Source organism: Panicum hallii, chromosome 6 (genome assembly GCF_002211085.1).
Source record: "Panicum hallii strain FIL2 chromosome 6, PHallii_v3.1, whole genome shotgun sequence".
In the NCBI taxonomy this organism is placed as follows: Eukaryota; Viridiplantae; Streptophyta; class Magnoliopsida; order Poales; family Poaceae; genus Panicum; species Panicum hallii.
The window spans coordinates 7078306-7086020 of NC_038047.1; positions in this window are offsets into that span (position 1 = coordinate 7078306).

Sequence of the window (7715 nt, forward strand, 5' to 3'; positions counted from 1 at the left end):
AGGAGGGCTTTGTGGTCCCTTTACTCCACTCACTGCCGGGAGCTAAGCATCACCAACTTTCGCTACCTTCCTCACCGTACCAGTAGCACGGAGTTGACTGTTGTACCAATGGGAGAAGTTGGGGAGGACCGCATCAACATCCTTGCCTGAGTCACTACCGCTCTCAACATAGATCTCAAGGGTGCCACCGCAGAGCTGGACAAGACCCATGAGAAGCTGCGGGAAGCGCAAGCCAGGATCGTGTAGCTGGAGGCCCAGCTCGCTGGAGAGGAGCCACCTGTGGAGGAAGACGAGCCCCCCTACCCCTCTGTATCACCACCCCGCAAGAGGCTCCGCTACGGCTCAACTGGCTCTGTCATCGATCTCCTAGGCTAGGATCTTAGGCTGTTTTCCTATTTTTGTGGTCTCGTTAGAACCATTCCTGTGAGGACAAACAATGTAATAATGCTTGCTTTGTGGTCAAGTGCTTGTTTTGTTTTGTTTAAGATGTTTTGTGGAGTGCTAGGCCACAAGTGCATCAATCAATAAAGAGTTAAAGTCTGATCAAGATCAAATCTTGTCCCTTCTCCCTTATCCACCTTTATCAGTTCATTGTTCTTATCCAAGACTCGTTTCTCTAACAAATCATATGGTAAACACTGACCAATTAGAAGAGGCGTGCCCTATGTCAGGAGGAGGACAAGACATTCCAAGTCAGAGGCGTGCCCACATAACCAATTAGCAGAATCAAGCACCACCCCTACCACCAAACCCAGCAATGGAGCAGTTCCTGGCAGCTCAGATGCAGCTGTTGCAGAACCTCACCACCACCATCCAAAACCTGCAAGCATAGCAGAACCAGCAACCGCCGCATGCTGCCTAGCCACCCAGGGACAAGCATAGTGAGTTTATGAGCCACCATCCTCCTACTTATTCTCACTCAATGGATCCCTTGGACGCTGATGACTGGCTCAAAGTCACCAGTAAGAAACTAGACATGACACAGTGCAATGACCGTGAGAGGGTCTTGTACGCTGCAGGACGCTTGGAAGGATCTGCAGCCGACTGGTGGGATGCATACACCGCTACACACGCCGACGCCAACGCCAACGCCATCACCCAGGAGGAATTCAAGTATAGCTTCTGCTCACACCACAAACCAGCCAGTGTGATAAAGCTCAAACAGAAGGAGTTCTTAGCTTTGAAGCAAGGCAACATGATGGTCAGTGAGTATCGGGATAAGTTCACTCAATTGTCCCGTTACGCGCCCAACGACATCGATACGGATGAGAAAAAGAGGACCATTTCCTAGATGGTCTGATAGAACCACTCAACTATCAACTGCAGAGTCACACATTCCCAAATTTCCAGACCCTGCTGGACAAAACTATAGGCTTGGAAAGCAAGCGTAAGGAACTTGACAAACAGAAGTGGAAGTTCCAATCTCAAAGGCAATCCTGCAGCAAAAACCACCCTCGTTACTGTAACATTCAGGTATTTAGAATTTTAAACACTAGATCTTAGTGTTAAGTGTGCATGTTTAATCTTGTGTATCTGTGTTCAAATTTAAGTGCAAAGGGAAAAAAGGGTATTTATGTAATTTTGAAAAATATGGACCCTTTAGTGTTAATTGGGTAAGAATGGGAGGTAGAATCAAAACATAGAAAGAATGTGACACTAAGTGTCAAATTTGTATCACAATAGGAAATAAATTATAATAGATATGTTAAATTCTATGAAATTTGGGGGTTTATGTGGAAATAAGGACCTAGATATGATTAATGTAAAAGTATGGGTCCTTTTATGCAAAATTATTGAAGTATAAAAGTAACTTTCAAAGTTTACTTAGGGCCAAAATGTAAGAATGCAAGTCATCATGGCATTGCACGAAAACTTGCAATTGTGTCCAAAACTACATGAAATCTACCTCAGTAAGGACAAAATCTATTCAAATACCACTTTTATTCAAAATTTAAAATGTAAAGCTGTATACTTTGGGTTTTTGAACTTGAACCCTAAAGAAATGTTGTAGGGTTTGAAAAACACTCCAACTTCTATTTTGGGCATTTCCTCATTAGGGTTTTATATCAATGGGAAATTTTACTTTACCGAGAGGTCCCTAGATTTTCTGGTTTTTCAAATGAGTCCCTCGGACCCCTCCCCTCCTTTCTTCTTCCTCTGGCACCCCTCTGCTCCCCTGCTCCTCACTGCCGCCGGTGCAGAGCACCTCCCCACCGCTGCTGTGCAGGCCGCTGCCGCTCCACCTCCTGCTGCCGCCCTCCCCACGTGTCGCTTGGACGTCGGCCGCCGCCCTAGCCCTCCCCTGCTGTCCTGTTTCGCGCGCGCCATGACCACCGGAGCCGTCCACCGGCCGCCACATCATCGCCGCCGCGTTTGCACCCGCTTCTACTTCTTCTCCCTCCCTCTTCTGCCTAGCAATACCAAGAGACAACATTGGACCCATTTGCACCTCTTTTTCCTCTAGCCGTGCACACCCGAGCCCGATCACCACCGCCGCCCCACTCCATTCCGGTGAACCACTGGCCGCCGTGGGCAGCCATCATCGACCACCCATTGTCCCCACCGACCCCCTAACAAGCTTCCTCAGCCCCTGCTCATGCTCACCAGCCTCTAAACACCGTCGAATTTTGGCCGGAGCACCACTGCCGATGACCACCGCCCGCCGCCGCCCCCTGCTCGCCGTGGAGCACCCCTTCCCGACCCTCTTCGACCCCAATTGGCCCCACACCAAGCTTCCCCACACCGCCCTGAAGCTTCCCGACCCCTTCCTCGCCGCCCACGACCACCAGAGCACCACCTCCGCCGTTCTCCTCCGCCGCCGACCGCCTGCTCTCGTCGCGCCGCCGCTACAGGCCGTCCTACCCCGATCCCGAGCGTCTACAGGTGCGCAAGGACTCAGTGATGCTTCCACGCCCCTCCACCCTCGCCGCCGGCGATCGCCGTCGCCGGATTTGGCCGGTCAACCCCGCGCCCCCCTCTCTGACCATGGCCAAGGGCCTCGGGTTGAAAGATACAAAAGCCCAGGGGGCTGTCTGCAAAGCTTATGACTTTATATGAATAGTGCTATAGGGACCCCCCTGTATTATTTTTGCTGTAGACTTTCAAATTCCATAGCAATTCAACGAAAAATCATAAAAATGCAAACTAAAATTTGTTGGATTCCTTATTCTAGGATCTACAACTTTCCTTATAGGTTGACTTTCAATTTATAAGTAGTTTCTACTCTAATTTAAATGTTAACTTTAACTAGTTGTAGACTAAGAAAATGCTTAGTAAATAGTAGAAAAATGGTAAAAATGTAAAACCAAATGAGTTAGTTGTGCTTTGACATGTAGTACTTATGAAAAATAATTGACCTACTGTTTGCATAATATTTTATAATGAATGAGTTTAATCATGGATAATGTCTATTTAACCTTGGGTATTTAATATCTGCAGTTCTAGATGTTTAAAAATTATGAAAATATTTTGAGGTGTTGAACTTAAGTAGTATAACCTGTGCACAAAAATCTAGAGCAAAATCTTGTGTGTATATACGGTTATAAATAATACTTAATATGTTAGTGCTACTGTTATTTATCCTTGTGGCCTAATTTGTGTAAAAACAAAATCTTGATAAACTTACAATGGCTCAAACATAACTTAATCTATAATTTAAACCCCAGTGCTATGGTAGTTTATTTGGTAAAAATAAAACATGTTGTCTAATGAAGCTAACTAGGTTAGTTTATACCCGATAAATAACTGCTCAGTAAAAGAGTAAATGATACATGTGATGAGTGAACTGTATTTTCATTGGATTGCAACTTTATTATGAAGTAAAGTGAAAGTATATGCATCTCTTAAACTACATCTTTGCATATCATATAGACTCAACTACTCTCGCCGACGGAGACTACGAACTGATCCCGGATCAAGAAGTGGAAATTTCTGAAGACCCCGGGAACGTCGTCGGAAATTTAACTGAAGCTCCGAACCAAAGTTTGGAAAATTTTGACACTCCTGCCCCCAACTCCACTCAAGAAGGCAAGCCCCGGACATAATCCACTACTTTATTTACATTGCAATCTATATTTATTTATACCTATCCATGCATTAAGTTCTTAGAAGTTGTATGGAAAACCCTAGTTGCATTTTTCTAGGAACCAGTGTACTAAATACTAGAACTTGAGCTCGAATAACTGCTACGCTAATAGGACTGGTAGAAGTCGGGTGATTCCCTGTCACTCGCGCGATATAGGAGTTGCAATGTTTACATTCCTGTAATCACTATAAGGATGACGGACGGGACTTATGTGATGTATCATGATTGTGATGATACCCCGTCTGTGTTGGTGAATTTGGTTAAGGTCGCAGTGTGTGGTAGCGGTGGTTAAGCGTTTGAAGGTACTAGCCACATGCCGTGAAATATGGTAAGCGGTAAGCCTAGTAACCAATCGGCCCGAGGAGTGGACATACCTCCCACCACTCGTATTTGGTTTTTCCGGTTACTCATTTTGACGTGTGGGAATACGTGTTGCAGGGCAACCAGGAGTATGGTCGTATAGTCGCACTATAGACGTACGTCCTGCACATTGGATGTGTGTATGGTCCTGCAGTCGCTTGTGGTGGATCTGATCCACGAGTTGGAATGAAAGGCAAACGGTTGCTTCGGAACAATCTCTGGAGGTTCCAAGCTTGTGAGTTAGGTTTACCCTTGCAAGGCTGAAATTCGATTCAGGAATCGTCCGTTTCTCGCGGAGATTGAGACTGCTTGATCTTTTTGCCACATAAAGTAACAAGAGCAACTTTAGGGTTATCAAAGATGATGTTTGGCTAAAGATTCTACCATATTTGAATAGTTATAGGCGATTATCTAGAATGGTTAATCACACAGAACTTGAAAGCTAAAATTTGAAATTAAGGATCTACTCTTTGTTGCTTTTCAGCTGAAAACCTTATCCATAACCATGAAAGCCTTCATACGTCTAGTCACATGGCTAAAGTATACCATGAAAAGGGTAAGCCTTGCTGAGTATTAGAATACTCTGTCTTGCATTGTGACTTTTATTCCAGGTAATCCCCCTGAGGACTCTACTCTGCCTGTGCCATGGCCATATGCTCTTCCCGAAGGTTGGTCCATGGAATGGGACCCGTCCCTGGCCAACACTGATCATACCGAGTGATATCATGCTAGGGCTTAGCATGATGTCCGTACTGGCGATGTGTATAGTTGTGGTTTAAATTCCGCTGCCGTAAACTTGAGAACTTGGACCGGTTTGTAATAAATCCTATCAGTTTGAAACTGATATTACTTTTGACAACTCATGTAACATAAATGCCTGTGATATAAAATATGACGGTGATTGTATCTATGGACTCGCCTTCGTGTGAGGTACCTTGTTTGATCCTGCATTCGGTGGTTCATCGGGACGTTACCCGACAGGCCAAGGTATTACACTGTTTGAAGTACGTTGGAGCCCTTGAAAGAGGACTTGCATACTTGAGCCGGTGTAATTCAGGTTGGTTCTACCACAGCTACAACTTGCCACAAGTCCCGCTCTGGAGGACAAGGTGGAGGCTACCAAAAGAACCAGCAGTTTCCACATACTCCTCAGCAAACCAAGAGCTTCAACCAGCAAACACAGCGCACCCCCAACTAGCAGCAAAATTGTTCAGGCAACACAACAGGTGCACCAGTGCGGACCAACAATCCAATCACGCTGGTTCAATTCAATGGCTGCTTCAAGTGTGGTGAAGTGGGGCACTATGCCAACATCTACCCTCAGCGCAACATGCAGACCTCTTAGAATCAGAACAACAGTGGTCAGAGGTCGGATCAGCAATCATCTCAAGTGTGCACTAGGAACCCAAACTCTCAAGGCAACAAGGGTCAATAGAACTTCATGCGTGGTAGGGTGAACCACGTGACAGCTGAAACAGCTCAAGAAGCTCCTGAGGTTGTCTTGGGTACGTTCCTCGTCAATTCTGAACTGTGCATCAATTTTATTTGATTATGGAGCATCCCATTCATTTGTTATTGAACAATTTGTGGAAAATCATAACCTACCTATACACCATTTGAAGCAAAGTATTCTAGTTAGTTCCCCAGGCAAAGAGATGAAAGCTAGTCACCTATGCTCACGGGTCAATATAAAAATCATGGGGATAGATTTCCTAGCCAACTTAATAGTCCTAAAGTTCTGTGGCATTAATGTGATTCTTGGAATGGACTGGTTAGCGGGATGTGATGGAGTTATTCGGTGTCGCAAGAGGTCAGTGCTCTTAACCAGCCCTTAAGGGGACAAGGTAGAATTTGTGGCTGCTGCTTTACCTAGAGGAGTGGGAACAATGAATCAGATGAAGGGAATTGACATTCGAAGTCGGAGATTATGTGTATCTCAAGGTATCACCTATTAGGGGTCTCTGCAGATTCAAGCTGAAGAAGCGTTTAAGAGTGCCTGAAGAATAATTACCACTGGAAGAACTCAATGTGTAAGATGACTTGACTTATTCAGAGCATCCTGTCAAAATATTGGGAACATCTTAGAGAGTCACTCGGAGAAAAGTAATCAAGATGTGTAAAGTACAATGGAGCCACCATTCAGAGGATGAAGCTACATGGAAAAGAAAAGATGAACTTTATGCAGAGTACCCTAAGTTGTTCTTCAATCTTTCTGACTATTGAGGACGAGATTCTCTTTAAGGGGGTAGGTTCTGTAACACCCAAATAGAAAAAAAACAGAGAAGAAGAGAAAGTTCATCCGACCCATCTTATCTCTCTCTTTTCCTCTCTCTCTCTTCCACTCTCAACCCAGCATAACTCTCTTTTCTTCTCTCCCTCCCTTCCTTTCCTGCACTCGGCCCAATCTCCAGCTTGACCCAGCTTCCTCCCCGGCCTTATCCGTCCCTCTGTCTCTCTCATGTCGCTTACACATGGGACCCACCTGTTAGAGCCTTCTTCCACCTCCGGCCGCCCACCTCCCCACGGTGAAACGCCCGCTGGCCGCCTATCTCCCGCGTCCGCTCGTCTCCCTCTCCTCTGCACCCGCCGCCCTCTTCAATGCTCTTGACGAGCCGCCACACCCCCTCGCTTTCCCTCCTTCCTCAGCCGATAACGGCCGTCGCCATTACTGCCTGCATGGCCGGCACCCAAGCGCCTCCATCCCCTGGCTGCCGGCCTTCCCTCTCCCCTCCCTCGGCCTATATAAGGTGCACCAAGCCCCACCCGTCCACCCTGCCTCTCCTCCCAACTCAGGCCCCGCTCTTCCTCTCGCTCGCGCTGCCACCGTCACCAAGCTCCCGGCCTCGCCGTCGATCCACCATTCCGCCGAGTTCTCGTCACCCACGACCGCCGCTGGAGCTCCATGTTGTGGTGAGGACCACCGTAGCCCCTTTTTCCCCCTCTCTCGCTCTCCCTCACAGGCAATTCCTCACCGAACCAAGCTCCTCCGCCCAAGCTGTGTTCTGCCATCAACCGCCCTCTCTAGCCGCTGCACCGCCGCATTGACCACTCCATCGCGCTCCCCATCACTTCCTCTCTCTCTCCTAGGCCTAGCCGTGCTCAAAACCGAGCATCGGAGTGCCGTTTTCAGCTGACTCTGGCAAGCCGCCGCCGCAAGCCCCCGCTTGTCGCGCCGCCCGAGCTCCCTCCCCCCCCCCCCCGAACAGACGCTAGCCATCGGATCTCGATCCGACGGGTCGGTTCAGTTCTTACCTGAGTCAACTCCCTCTCA